Below are 15,804 nucleotides of genomic sequence, written 5' to 3'. Positions count from 1 at the left end.
TGTTTATTTCCTCGTACCCACACCTGCATATTGTGTACTGACTGCACACCAAGCTTTTAGGTCTCCTGGACATACACATAGACTCCCACTATATTTTGTGTATGCTACACTATATTTTGTGTATGCTTGTATGAATGTATATATATATATATATATATATATATATATATATATATATATACACACTTTTAATAAGATATGTACACATATTTTTAACAATTTTTATCTGCCATATATATACCTCTGTGGTTTCCCCTACCCTGTAGACGCTTTTACATATATACGTATACACACGTATACACACAATTTTATTACAATCTCTTAAATGTCCACACTTTCATGTGTAAGGTACTGGCATGTAGTTCATGTGTAAGGTATTGACATATATTTCATGGATAAGGTATTTACATGTATCCTTGTACCCATTGTGCTACAATTTTAGTATTTATTTTATGGACCTGAAGAAGGCACATGCTGGTGCCGAAACGCGTTGTCCGTTTGTTCTAAACCACAATAAACTGTCCTGTGCTTTATTGGTGTTCCGCATCCTTTTCATTTCAGCAGTAGCGCTCGTCCAGTATCCCCATTTTCTACTCTCCTCTTCCTGGTTATAATATTTCCGTACACCCTCGCGGTCACGGACAGGGGATCTCGAGCAGCACAACTGCCGGTATTATTCTCCACTTTACACTCGCCTGGTGAGGTGCTGTCCCCGTTGATAACCTCGGCGGGACATCACACCACCCAGAGTGTAGTGGTTCTTGACAAGTTCATCACGCCCCCATCATCCACGAGAGAGCGCCCCAACCTTTTTACTCCTTCTATGCAGGTAATGTATCACACGCTCCATGGAATGCCGGAGCACTGTCGGCATGCATTCCACATAGCAGAAGTGCGTTTCATTTCCCGGAACTACGTTACTCCGGCACGTGCGCACAAAGGCAATGGCCGCACAACGGTATTCACCAATACGGAGCTCAGGTTGTATGGGGACCATGCGTATAGAGTTCAAGAAACTCCGGAGCTAAGATGACTTTAGCGTATGCATGCCCCATTTCATAGTTCAACGCCTAAAGCCAACATTAGCCACCATAATACTAATAGTTTATAATAATAAGTTTGATGCAATAAAAATCAGGGGCACTAAAGAATTACAGATTGTATAACAGTGTTGGGTATGATAATTACACAAGCAACAATTTTTTTATATAAGCGCGAGCGCATATGCTAAATAGGCAATCAATAGCCCCTGATATCAAGACTGGTTTAATGACTCCCAAACCTCTGATAGGGTTTAGTACTAAACCAAATGATATTGGCCAACCAGAACAATAATAATAAACATGTCTATGATATGGAATATGAAAAAGGAGAGAATGGAATTAATATAATTTCTGTTACTACAAGAACTCACTAGTATGACTTCAAAATTATGTATGTTCACCATGTTACAATTTGGTTACATTTAGGGACACACTAGGTGCAGCAGATGCTAATGGGTATAGCTATCGCGGGCCCACACAAAAAAAACTCTAATATTAAATAAAAGATGTACATGATACATTCAGCCCTTTAGGGAAAAATGTTCCAAGGCGATAGATCCACTGTGCCTTCTTCTGGAGTAGCCTACGATCAACATCGCCACCCCTTTGGTTCATTACTATGACCTCCAGTACTTGAAATTCTAAGGCCCAAGGGTTATCAGAATGACATGATCTAATGTAATATGCCTGATGAAGCGCACTAGCGTGAAACGCGTTGCATGTTGGGAATAAAGCTGATTGCTTCAACTGTTGCCTGATCCCTCAGCGTCCTACTATCCACTGGTCTGGAGGTTGTTGGTTTTTTATATTGCTTTTATTGTGGAGTGGCAGCAGAGGGATCTGCTTTATGCTATCATCCAAGTTTTGATGGCATTTGCACAACTTACATTGGTAAGCGCTCTATCATCACTAGCGTTTCCACATATGTTATTTATTGCACCATGGAGCGCTCCTTTTTGTCTTTTTTGTTTTATGATCTAATGTGATCATCTAAGGTGGACATTGTATTATAGTCATCTTTATGCCTCTCCTCTGTCCCCCCCATAGTAGAGTACATTAAATCTGTACCATTGTTCTTACTATCTTTCTCCTGCCCTGGTGCCCTTGTGACATGCACGCATATTAAGATTGTAAGGTGCACAGTTATAAGGTGTTTTTTCATAGTATTTTTGTATGAGCATGAGCTTGTTTTATTATGTCTGTATTATTAACCTCTTAAGGCACCTTTTTCTTTTCTTTTTATTTTTTTTAAATCCCCCCCCTGACCCCCTAATAGGTCCTCCAGGGTCCTATTAGGGTCTGATCCCTTACCCAGGGTCCTATTAGGGGTTCAGGGAGCTGCGTTTGCCATCACTTTTTTTTTTTGGGGCTGCAGCGTTTTTTTTTTTTTCCTATTACTGTTCTACACTTTGTACACCAAGCACCACACACTACATACTTCCCCCACCGTAGAAAAAAGGCGATGGCCCGCCGGGCATTTTCGGCAGTGGAGGCTTACGCTTTTTTAGCCTCCGACTCCGAATCTGCCAGTGAGGACGATGAAGATCTAACATTTTTGTGTTCTTCATAGCCCTCCTCCTCATCTAGTAGTGATGATGAGTCCCCTGTACGGCGGCGGAGACGCCGCCAGGCGAGGCCACGCACCCCCCATGAGAGTGACCCAGTGGCCGACACTAGTACGGGTGGCAATGCCGCTTGTAATAGGAGTCCGGCCCCCCAGACAATTGCACCGGAGCCGCCTTCCGATGACCCTGTCTGGAGCCCCCCAGAGGGTTATCAGCCACGGATTCCTGAGTTTGTTGGCGACTCAGGAATTCGTATTGACACGGCTGGGTTCACTGATCTGGACTTTTTAAAGTTTTTTTTCAGTGACAGCCTGGTCAATCTAATGGTGGAGCAAACGAACTTGTATGCCCAGCAGTTCACTGCCCACCACCCCAATTCGTTGCTCGTCATTACTGGAGCGGGGACGTCCTATACCAGACCCCGCTTTACAGTATGGCGATGACACAGAACCGGTATGAGGCCATTCGGAAATGCCTGCATTATGCAGATAATGTGGCATGTCCGCCCCGAGGTGATCCCGCCCATGACCGGCTTTACAAAGTGAGGCCGGTCATCGATCACTTTGGGGCCAGATTTTTGGAGGCCTACGTACCGCTCAGGGACCTCTCGGTAGATGAGTCTCTCATCAGTTTTAAGGAGAGGGAGGAAGGCGCCTCATGTGCGGGATCAGTAGATCTTGCAGGTGGGGGTGGAGGACGGTAATTCCCAAGCCGCTTACCAAAGTTGGTTGTGCGCCCACACACAACAAGGTTAAGAGCAGAAGAGATATAGAAGAAGGTCCACTGCAGCCCTCCTGGACAAGAGTAAAATCAAAACCGAATGACCAGGGAGTCAGGAGTATATCTGGCGCAGAGAGGAACCATCAGGCAGCCAAGTAAAATCTATGGATTTATTATTTGCATCTAATAAATCCATTGATTTTACTTGGCTGCCTGATGGTTCCTCTCTGCGCCAGATATACTCCTGACTCCCTGGTCATTCGGTTTTGATTTTTCATCAGTTTTAAGGGAAGACTCATCTTCCACCAGTATATTCCCTCGAAGCGGGCGCGGTATGGCGTGAAGCTCTATAAACTTTGTGAGAGTATCTCCGGGTACACTCTCAAGTTTAGAGCGTATGAGGGACGAGATTCCCGTATTGAACCCCCAGATTGCTCCCCCACTCTGGGTGTTAGCGGGAAAATCGTTTGGGACCTTATGTACCCATTGCTGGATAAGGGTTACCACGTGTACATGGACAACTTTTATACCAGCATCCCTCTGTTCACATCCCTTTCCGCCAGATCCACGTCCGCCAGGCCTCCCTCTAAATTTTGTTAAGACGCCTATCCCCAAGGGTGAGTCCCGTGCCCTGACCCATGATAACCTGTTGTTGGTGAAGGATAAGAGGGATGTCCTTATACTCACCACTATTCATGGGAATGGGAGCACCCCTGTCCCTGTGCGAGGAACCATGGGACCGGTCCTCAAGCCCAATTGTACTCTGGACTACAATCGGTATATGGGGGGAGTTGATCTCTCAGATCAAGTCCTCAAGCCATATAATGCCATGCGGAAAACACATGCATGGTACAAAAAAGTTGCGGTCTACATGGTACAGGTTGCCCTGTACAACGCTTTTGTACTATCCCAGTACGCTGGCAACACAGGGACATTCCTCCAGTACCAAGAAGAAGTCCTAAGGTTCCTGATCTTTGCTGACCGGGAAAGAGCAGGCCAGACTTCCCAAGGGTCTGGAGTTATAGGCGCCAGGATCGTCCCAGGCCAACACTTTCCAGGTGAGGTCCCCCCCAGTGGAAAGAAGGGACAATCCCAGAAAAAATGCAGAGTGTGTTACAGGAAGGGGAGACGGAGGGACACCACCATTCAGTGTGACACTTGCCCAGATAATCCGGGTCTCTGCATAGGCTGCTTCAGGGAGTATCACACTTCCATGGAGCCCTAAATTTTCCCTTTTCAGTTTAATTTCCCATAATTTGACCAATGTACCAAGTCCAGAGTACATTCCAAAATTTTACCCCCATAAATCACTAAATTGCCCCAAAAAACCAAAAAATGGGTCATAGGTCACTGAGTCACTATCATCGGGGACTTTTTATGTTGCCTCAAATGCGCAGCGCTCTCTCTCCACCTGAGCGGTTAGGGACGGCCACACACATCACATTCCCAGAATGATGACTCAGAGCATAGGGTTTGGGGTGGGCATTTTTTTTTAGTTTTGGCTGTGCTCTGGGTCATCATTCTGGGAACATATCCTATTTTATTATTATATTATTTTCTGGCCCACTGTACCCCATATTACGGGCCACTGTACCCCACCTGTCTACCCCAGTTACGGCCCGTTGTCCCCCATAGTGTTATTTTAGGGCTCAGTGCTCCCCCCCCCCATTAACGCTCCTTGAGGGGGGGTCCCACATCCTGGCTGCTATAATAAGCTCAAGGCCCCTGACTGACCTCCCACTCCAAGACCTGGTGTGCACCCGCGGAGCGAAAATCATCAAAAATTAAGATATGTCCTTACTCCAAAGAAATGTATTTACAAATTTTGGGGGGTATTTTCTGCTATTAACCCTTGTAAAAATGTAAAATTTGGGGGGAAACACATTTTAGTGAAATTATTTTTTTTTTTTACATATGTAAAAGTTGTAAAACCCCTGTGGGGTATTAAGGTTCACTTTACCCTTTGTTACATTCCTCAAGGGGTCTAGTTTCCAAAATGGTATGACATGTGGGGGGTATGTCCCCCCCATTTCAGCAAAGTTTGCAAATGTGACTCCTTCTCTTCTGAGCATTGTGGCGCTCCAGCAGTGCACTTGACGTCCACTTATGGGGTACCTACATACTCAGAAGAGATGGGGTTACACATTTTGGGGGGGTATTTTCTACTATTAACCCTTGAAAAAATGGGAAATTTGTGGGGAAACCCACATTTTAGTGAAAAAAATATATATTTTTTTTACATATGCAAAAGTCGTGAAATCCCTGTGGGGTATTAAGGTTCACTTTAACCCTTGTTACGTTCCCCAAGGAGTCTAGTTTCCAAAATATAATGCCATGTGTTTTTTTTTTTTGCTACTCCTCTTCTGAGACCTGTAGTGCGCCAGCAGAGCACTTTTCACCCCCATATGGGGTGTTTTCGGAATCAAGAGAAATTGGGCTAGATTGGGCTTCAAACTAGATTGGGCTTCACATTTTGGCTTCAAAATTGGGCTTGGAAACTAGATTGGGCTTCAAATTTTGGGGGGTATTTTCTGCTTTAACCCTTTGTAAAAATTTAAAATTTTAGCAAAAACAAGCATTTTAGGTAATTTTTTATTTTTTTTACATATGCAAAAGTTGTGAAACCCCTGTGGGGCATTAAGGTTCACTTTACCCCTTCTTATTTTCCCCAAGGGGTCTAGTTTCCAAAATATAATGCCATGTGGTTTTTTTTTTTTTTGCTGTCCTGGCACCATAGGGGCTTTCTAAATGCGGCATGCTACCAGAACAAAATTTGCTTCCAAAAAGCCTAATGTGACTACTCCTCTTCTGAGACCTGTAGTGCGCCAGCAGAGCACTTTTCACCCCCATATGGGGTGTTTTCGGAATCGGGAGAAATTGGGCTAGATTGGGCTTCAAACTAGATTGGGCTTCACATTTTGGCTTCAAAATTGGGCTTGGAAACTAGATTGGGCTTCAAATTTTGGGGGGTATTTTCTGCTTTAACCCTTTGTAAAAATGTAAAATTTTAGCAAAAACAAGCATTTTAGGTACATTTTTTTTTTTTTTACATATGCAAAAGTTGTGAAACCCCTGTGGGGTATTAAGGTTCACTTTACCCCTTGTTATGTTCCCCAAGGGGTCTAGTTTCAAAAATATAATGCTATGTGTTTTTTTTTTTGCTGTCCTGGCACCATAGAGGCTTCCTAAATGCCCCGAGAGCAAAATTTGCTTCCAAAAAGCCAAATGTGACTACTCCTCTTCAGAGACCTGTAGTGCGCCAGCAGAGCACTTTTTACCCCCATATGGAGTGTTTTCTGATTTTGGGGGGTATTTTCGGCTTTAACCCTTTGTAAAAATGTTAAATTTTTGCGAAAACAAGCATTAGAAAATGCTAGAAAAATGCATTTTTTTCATCAAATTTTGTGATTTTTCACCATGAAAGGATGCAAGTTACCGTAAAATTTTACCACTATGTTAAAGTAGAATATGTCTCGAAAAAACAATCTCGGAATCAGAATGATAAGTAATTCCAGAGTTATTAACCCCTTCAGGACGGAGCCCATTTTGGCCTTAAGGACCGGAGCGTTTTTTGCACATCTGACCACTGTCACTTTAAACATTAATAACTCTGGAATGCTTTTAGTTATCATTCTGATTCCGAGATTGTTTTTTCGTGACATATTCTACTTTAACATAGTGGTAAATTTTTGTCGATACTTGCATCCTTTCTTGGTGAAAAATCCGTAAATTTGATGAAAAATTTGAAAATTTTGCATTTTTCTAACTTTGAAGCTCTCTGCTTGTAAGGAAAATGGATATTACGAATACATTTTTTTTTGGTTCACATATACAATATGTCTACTTTATGTTTGCATCATAAAATTGACGTATTTTTACTTTTGGAAGACACCAGAGGGCTTCAACGGTCAGCAGCAATTTTCCGATTTTTAACCCCCATTATAAAAACTACACCCCCCAAAGTATTCAAAATGACATTCAGTCAGCGTTTTAACCCTTTAGGTGTTTCACACGAATAGCAGCAAAGTGAAGGAGAAAATTCACAATCTTCATTTTTTACACTCACATGTTCTTGTAGACCCAATTTTTGAATTTTTACAAGGGGTAAAAGGACAAATTTTTTACTTGTATTTGTAGCCCAATTTCTCTCGAGTAAGGACATGCCTCATATGTCTATGTAAAGTGTTCGGCGGGCGCAGTAGAGGGCTCAGAAGGGAAGGAGCGACAAGGGGATTTTGGAGAGTACGTTTTTCTGAAATGGTTTTTGGGGGCATGTTACCTTTAGGAAGCCCTTATGGTGCCAGAACAGCAAAAAAAAAAACCACATGGCATACCATTTTGGAAACTAGACCCCTCGGGGAATGTAACATGGGATAAAGTGAACCTTAATACCCCACAGGTGTTTCACGACTTTTGCAAATGTAAAAAAAAAATAATAATTTTACCTAAAATGCTTGTTTTCCCAAAAAAAATTTATTTTTAAAAAGGGTAATAGCAGAAAATACCCCTAAAAATTTGAAGCCCAATTTCTCCCGATTCAGAAAACACCCCATATGGGGGTGAAAAGTGCTCTGCTGGCGCACTACAGGTCTCGGAATAGAAGGAGTCACATTTGGCTTTTTGAACGCAAATTTTTCTCTGGGGGCATGCCGCATTTAGGAAGCCCCTATGGTGCCAGGACAGCAAAAAAAAAACCCACATGGCATACCATTTTGGAAACTAGACCCCTCGGGGAACGTAACAAGGGGTTAAGTGAACCTTTATACCCCACAGGTGTTTCACGACTTTTGCATATGTAAAAAAAAAAATTTTTTTTTACCTAAAATGCTTGTTTTCCCAAAAATGTTACATTTTTAAAAAGGGTAAAAGCAGAAAATACCCCCCAAAATTTGTAACACAATTTCTCCCGAGTACGGCGATACCCCATATGTGACCCTAAACTGTTGCCTTGAAATACGACAGGGCTCCAAAGTGAGAGCGCCATGCGCATTTGAGGCCTAAATTAGGGATTGCATAGGGGTGGACATAGGGGTATTCTACGCCAGTGATTCCAAAACAGGGTGCCTCCAGCTGTTGCAAAACTCCCAGCATGCCTGGACAGTCAACGGCTGTCCGACAATACTGGGAGTTGTTTTGCAACAGCTGGAGGCTCCGTTCTGGAAACAGTGGCGTACCAGACGTTTTTCATTTTTATTGGGGAGAGGGGCTGTGTAGGGGTATGTGTATATGTAGTGTTTTTTACTTTTTATTTTATTTTTTGTGGTAGTGTAGTGTAGTGTTTTTAGGGTACAGTCGCACGGGCGGGGGGTTCACAGTAGTTTCTCGCTGGCAATTTGAGCTGCAGCAGAAAGTTTGCGGCAGCTCAAATTTGCAGCCAGATACTTACTGTAATCCTCCGCCCATGTGAGTGTACCCTGTACGTTCACATTGGGGGGGACATCCAGCTGTTGCATAACTACAACTCCCAGCATGCCCGTTGGCTGTCGGTGACTGCTGAGAGTTGCAGTTTTGCAACAACTGTAGGCACACTGGTTATGTATCACTGAGTTTGTGACCTAACTCAGTGTTTCACAACCAGTGTGCCTTCAGCTGTTGCAAAACTACAACTCTCAGCAGTCACCGACAGCCAACGGGCATGCTGGGAGTTGTAGTTATGCAACCAGCAGATGCACCACTACAACTCCCAGCATGCACTTTAGCTGTTTGTGCAAGCTGGGAGTTGTAGTTATACAACAGCTGAAGGTACACTTTTCCATAGAAAGAATGTGCCTCCAGCTGTTGCAAAACCATAAGTCCCAGCATGCCCATAAGGGAATGCTGGGAGTTGTGGTGGTCTGCCTCCTGCTGTTGCATAACTACAGCTCCCAGCATGCCCTTTTTGCATGCTGGGAGCTGTTGCTAAGCAACAGCAGGAGGCTGTCACTCACCTCCAACGATCCAGACGCTGCAGGTCAGTCCCTCGCCGCCGCAGCTGCTCCTGGGGCCCCGATCCCAACAGGGGCGCCGGGGATCGGGGTCCCCAGCACCCGGGGTGCACGTCCCGCACCCGCTCACGTCCTCCAGAAGAGGGGCGGAGCGGGTGCGGGAGTGACACCCGCAGCAGGCGCCCTGATTGGTCGGCCGGTAATCCGGCCGACGAATCAGGGCGATCGTGAGGTGGCACCAGTGCCACCTCACCCCTGCAGGCTCTGGCTGTTCGGGGCCGTCAGAGACGGCCCCGAACAGCCAGTAATTCCGGGTCATCGGGTCACTGGAGACCCGATTGACCCGGAATCGCCGCAGATCGCTGGACTGAATTGTCCAGCGATCTGCGGCGATCGCCGACATGGGGGGGGCATAATGACCCCCCTGGGCGATATGCCGGGATGCCTGCTGAACGATTTCAGTAGGCATCCGGCTCCGGTCCCCAACCGGCTACCGGTGGGGGCCGGAATTCCCACGGGCGTATGGATACGCCCTCGGTCCTTAAGGACTCGGGATGCAGGGCGTATCCATATGCCCTATGTCCTGAAGAGGTTAATGTTTAAAGTGACAGTGGTCAGAATTGCAAAAAACGTTCCGGTCCTAAGGTGTAAAATGGCCCGGTCCTTAAGGGGTTAAAAGCTAAGTTTTAGCCCTTCATTGTGGAGACCAGAGGTCTAGTCTTGTCAGTGATTCCTAACTTTTTCTTGGTGGAAATTTCCAGCAATTTATTTATAGGATTTTCTGTGAATTCAATAGTAAATTGGTTGGGTTGTGAGAACATGCCCCTTTACCATCCGACCATGCTCCTTTACAGGAGGCCACGCCCCTTGTTTGGATTTGTAGGTTTTAGTTTTGTTGCATTGCACCACAAATTCTGTCGCAAACACAGTTTGTGGCACACTGCGCCACATTTTGTGCACAACCTGACAAAACAGGTTGGATTAACAGTAAATCAGGGTCAATGCACGTATGTATGTATGTATGTTCAGGCATCACTTCCAAACTGCTGTAGATATTTTGATAACATTTTGTACATGTTACCTATATGTCAGTTAAAAATAAAAAATAGTTCAATTAACCATAACCCATAAAAATTTTTTAGGGTCAGGGTTTTTGTCTAAAATCCCATGCAAGTCTATGGGACTTCTGGTACCTTACTCTACAAGCTCTGCATCGCATCTATGGGTGAGTGTGTCAGTCCAGCTTGTAAGCAATGCCCTATTTTCTGTCCTGTTTTTTGTTTTGGCTAAATGTTAAAAACACTATTTTTGCAGATACAGCCACATCACAGGCTCTTCAAGTACCTCTTCATCAGTTCAGCATCTTCTGGCGATTGTATCAGTCTGGTTTACAAGCCACATACCTCCCACAAGCCACCTCTAATAGCCCAGCCCCTTGCACTTTTGGGCATATTATCTCTTTATCACAGCTCAGCCCCACCTGAGGACGGGATATGAGGATGGCATATGAGGATGGAATATGAGGACAAGGGAATCAGTGTTGTTTTCCCTCTCCTGCAAGGTTTAAAAAAGAAGACCAGGCAACTAAAAGCGACCATACTGAAGGCCATACTAAAAGAGATCTACACTTTATGGCAATAGATCCTGTACCTAGCCCGGTGAGAGGGGTGAATACATCAGTTCAATACCTTGCGGCCACATGGCCTTAATGTCTAGGTCGTGGTTCTTCTGGAGTATCTCCATTTTTCTGCAGGCTCCAATTAAGACATTATGAGTGATGTGTATCTGTATATGAATTTTGTTCTATATATTTTTTTCTTTTTATAGATCATCGGCATATTGAATATAACTATGAAGGGGAGGCTTTGGAGATTGTATGAATAATTATATGTCTTACAACAATATTCCTTTTTTAATAAAATTAGCCCTTTAAGGACACAAGGCGTATAGGTGCACTCTGACGTCCTAGTACTTAAAGACCCAGGGCGTACCTGTACGCCCGTGGGAATTCTGGTCCCCGACGCTCACCGGGCAGGGACCGAACCGGGATGCCTGCTGAAATCATCCCCCCCCCTCCCTTATGTCAGTGATCGCTGCAAATCGCCGGTCAATTAAGACCTGCGATTCCGGGTCAATCAGGTCTCCGGTGACCCGGAAAAAAAGGGCGATAGGTGGCGTCCGAGACGGCATCTATCACCCTTTTCCAAAAGGAGTGAGGAGGCACGGGTGCCACCTCACGATCACGTGGTCAGTCGGTCAGAACAACCGACCAATCACTGTCCTGCTGTGCAGTGATCACCGGTGACTGGGGCAGCAATTGGGGCCTTACTTACCTCAGCAGAGGTCAGCGGGGGTCCCTCAGGCAGCGGAAGGATCAGGACGGCAGCAGCAGGAGAAGCGTCGGCAGGATACAGCAGGTGGTGAGGCCTGTTCACCTTCTGCTTTTGCTACGCAACAACAAAAAAGCATGCTGGGAGGTGTAGTTTTGCAACAGCTGGAGGAAAAACTACAACTCCCAGCATGCCCTTTGGCTGTTTGTGCATGCTGGGAGTTATAGTTATGCAACAGCTGGAGGCATATTTTTTTTCTATGAAAAAGTGTGCCTCCAGCTGTTGCATAACTACAACTCTCAGCATGCACGGACAGCCAAAGGGTATGCTGGGAGTTGTAGTAATGTGCCTCCAGCTGTTGCATAACTACAACCGCCAGCATGCCCTTCAGTGCATGCTGATAGTTGTTGTTTTGCAACAGCTGAAGGCACACTGGTTGTGAAAAACATAATTTGTTACTTAACTCAGTGTTTAGCAACCAGTGTGCACTGACAGACCATACATGCTGGGAGTTGTAGTTTTACAACAGCTGTAGGCACACTGGTTGCGAAACACCAGTGTGCCTCCAGCTGTTGCATAACTACAACTCTCAGCATGCATGGACAGCCAAAGGGCATACTGAGAGCTGTAGTTTTGCAACAGCTGGAGGTTTGCCCCCCCCCCAAACTCCCAGTGAGAAACTCGCTGTGAACCCCCGCCCATTTGAATGTACCCTAAAAACACTACACTAACACAAAATAAAAAGTAAAACACTGCATATACACACTCCCCTACACAGTTACACCCCCACCCCCAATAAAAATGAAAAACGTCTCATACGACACTCTTTCCAAAGTGGAGCCTCCAGCTGTTGCAAAACAACAACTCCCAGTATTGCAGGATAGCCATTGACTGTCCAGGCATGCTGGGAGTTTTGCAACAGCTATAGGCACCCTATTTGGGAAACACTGCCGTAGAGTAATTTTGGTATCAGAGGAAAGTGTAATTCTTGCATCCGTGTCTGTCCCTATGCAAATCCCTAATTTAGGCCTCAAATTCACATGCCGCTCTCTCACTTCGGAGCCCTGTCGTATTTCAAGGTAACAGTTTAGGGCCACATATGGAGTATTTTCATACTTGGGAGAAACTGCGTTGCAAATTTTTAGGTGCTTTTCTCCTTTTAGCCCTTTATGAAAAGGTAAAGTTGGGGTCTACACCAGCATGTTATTGTAAAAAAAATTAAATTTTTACACTAACATGCTGGTGTGGCCCCATACTTTTCATTTTCACAAGAGGTAAAGGGAAAAAAAGACCCCCAAAATTTGTAACGCAATTACTCCTGCATATGTGGACGTAAAATGCTCTGCGGGCGCACTGGACTGGACTGAGAGCACACAATGTACATTTGAGGCCTAAATTGGTGATTTGCACAGGGGTGGCTGATTTTACAGCGGTTCTGACAAACGCAAAAAAATAAATACCCACATGTTACCACATTTTAGAAACTACACACCTCACGGAACGTAACAAGGGGTATAGTGGGCCTTAAAGGGGTACTCCGGCCCTGAGACATGTTATCCTCTATCCAAAGGATAGGGGATAAGATGTCTCACTGTGGGGGTCCCACCGCTGGGACCCCCATGATCTTGTATTCTCACCCCACCTGTTTGAGCTGCACTGCGGCGTGCAGCTCAAACAGGTGGGTGGCGAATTCAAGATTGCGGGGGACCCCCGCGGTGAGACATCGTATCCCCTATCCTTTGGATAGGGGATATGATGTCTCAGGGCCGGAGTACCCCTTTAACACCCCACAGGTATTTGACGAATTTTCGTAAAAGTTGGATGTGAAATTGTGAAAAAAAATAAAAATTTCACTAAAATGCTGGTGTTACCCTAGATTTTTCATTTTCACAAGGGAAAATGGGAAAAAAGCCTCCCAAAATCTGTAACCGCATTTCTTCTGAGTATGGAAATACCCCATATGTGGATGTAAAGTGCTCTGCAGGCAAACTACAATGCTCAGAAGAGCACCATTGGGCTTTTAGAGAGAGAATGTGTCTGGAATTGAAGGTCACAGGCAGAGATGAGCAAATTTAAAAAAAATTCAATTTGGCCAATTTGCCGAATTCTCCGAAAAAAAATGGTTCGGTACGAATTTATTCGTGGCGAATCGCTATTAAAAACAGCTATTTCTGGGCTACAGAGAGCCTCAATAGGGGTGTAGAACACTTTGCCTTGTCATAACACACATAGGGAGTGTGCTGTGCTAGTGAAATAATACTGTTATTCAGTATCACAGGCAGTATCACATGCCGATCACAGGCATCGCTATTAGATTCACTGCCGCAGAGTGTCTGGATGTGGCAGCAGGATGGGGAGACCATATGGCCTCACAATTGAAGAGATTAAAGAGATTTTTTAATTTAATTGTTATTTAATTTCATTTGAATTTATTAAAATAGTTTTTTGAGGACCCATTCTGGTGAGCATAGAGCTGGCGGTCCGCCACAAGGCGAGCTACCACCTGTTCCAGCCCCTGCCTCTCAGCCCCCCCCCCCCCAACTGTGAAAGTGCGAATGTTTCATTCAATCAGTTATGGTTCATTGATATCGCCCCCAACCTGTTTCATTGGATTCTTGTGGTAATTCCACAGGCAATATATAATGATGACGACCATAGGGCCCCTCACGATTGAAAAGATTGAAGAGATTTAGTTTTTTATTCAAATTGAAGATTTTGATTAAATTCACAAGTTTAACTCCTTGGGGACGAAGGGCGTATGCATACGCCCTCGCGTCCCGTCACTTAAAGACGGAGGGCGTATTCATACGCCCTCCGTACTTCTGATCACCGCAGCTCGCCGGGCGGTGATCGGACCGGGATGACTGCTGATATCTATCAGCAGGCATCCCGTGGCAATGCCTAAGGGGGTCCCGAGACCCCCCCCCCATGTCGGCGATCGCAGCAAATCGCAGGTCAATTCAGTGACCCGATCTCCCGGAAAATAAGCATGATAAGCAGCCTAAAGGATAGGAGCGAGGTGGCAGTTTTGCGATCCCCTCCTATCCCCTGCCATTGGTCGGTCAGGCTGACCACCAATGGCAGGAGGGGGGCGGGGGGTTAGAGTCGGTGCAGAGCGGGGGGGGGGGGGAACACGGGCGACGAGGAGGGAGCATGGTCCGGCTTACCCGGACCTTCGGAGGCGGCGGAGACGGCATCCCAGAGCGGCGGAGAAGGCTGCAGTGAAGATCGCGATAAGTGATCTTCACTGTGGCCTTCTAACAGCTGCAAACTTACAACTCCCAGCATGCCCAGACAGCCTTTGGCTGGGAGTTGTAGTTTTGCAACATCTGGAGCGTCACAGTTTGGAGACCACTGTGTAGTGGTCTCTAAACTGTGGTCCTCCAGATGTTGCAAAACTACAACTTTCAGCATGCACTGACTGTCTGGGCATGCTGGGAGTTGTAGTTTTGCAATATCTGAAGTGGCACAGTTTGGAGACCACTATATGGTGGTCTCCAAACTGTAGCCCTCCAGATGTTGCAAAACTACAATTCCCAGCATGGCCAGACAGTCAGGGATGTTGGGCATGTAGTTCTGCAATATCTGGCCCTTCAGATGTTGCAGAACTGCAACTCCCAGCATGCCTGGACCGTCTGGGCATGCTTGGACTTGTAGTTTTGCAACATCTGGAGGGCTACAGTTTGGAGGCGACTACTTAGCGGTCTCCAAACTGTTCTTCCCCAGTTGTTGCATAACTACAACTCATAGCATGCCCAGACTGTCCAGGCATGCTGGGAGTTGTAGTTCTGCAACATCTGAAGGGCCAGATATTGCAGAACTACACACCCAGCATCCCTGACTGTCTGGTCGTGCGGGGAATTGTAGTTTTGCAACAGCTGTAGGCACACTGGTTGGGAAACACTGAGCTAGAGTCTGTTTCCTAACTCAGTGATTCCAACCCCTGTGCCTCCAGCTGTTGCAAAACTACAACTCCCAGAGTGCACTGACAGACCGTATATGCTAGGAGTTGTAGTCTTGCAACAGCTGGAGGCACATGGGTTGGAATCACTGAGCTAGAGTCTGTTTTCTAACTCAGTGGTTCCCCACCAGTGTGCCTACAGCTGTTGTAAAACTACAACTCCCAGCATGTACGGTCTGTCAGTTCATTCTGGGAGTTCTCATTTTGCCACAGCTGAAGGTTTGGCCCCCCCATGTGAATGTACAGGGTACATTCACACGG

At 45.5% G+C, this 15,804-nt stretch overlaps 1 protein-coding gene and 1 long non-coding RNA gene across 13 annotated transcripts in view; one reads left to right on the top strand and one right to left on the bottom strand.

Annotated features, from left to right (window-relative positions):
• The window catches only part of LOC130297630 (uncharacterized), a 29,329-nt gene extending 18,179 nt beyond the window's left edge, over positions 1 to 11,150 (top strand). For both annotated transcript variants that reach the window (XR_008849637.1, XR_008849636.1), the window contains 2 exons: positions 10,395 to 10,477; positions 10,567 to 11,150. This is a non-coding gene — a long non-coding RNA (uncharacterized LOC130297630). The remainder of the gene's footprint in view (positions 1 to 10,394; positions 10,478 to 10,566) is intronic.
• Positions 1 to 15,804, bottom strand: part of LLGL2 (LLGL scribble cell polarity complex component 2) — a 578,766-nt gene that overhangs the window by 105,353 nt on the left and 457,609 nt on the right. The window lies entirely within an intron of this gene.

This window comes from Hyla sarda, chromosome 13 (assembly GCF_029499605.1).
Source record: "Hyla sarda isolate aHylSar1 chromosome 13, aHylSar1.hap1, whole genome shotgun sequence".
Lineage (NCBI taxonomy): Eukaryota > Metazoa > Chordata > Amphibia > Anura > Hylidae > Hyla > Hyla sarda.
This window is presented reverse-complemented; position numbering and strand designations above follow the sequence as displayed.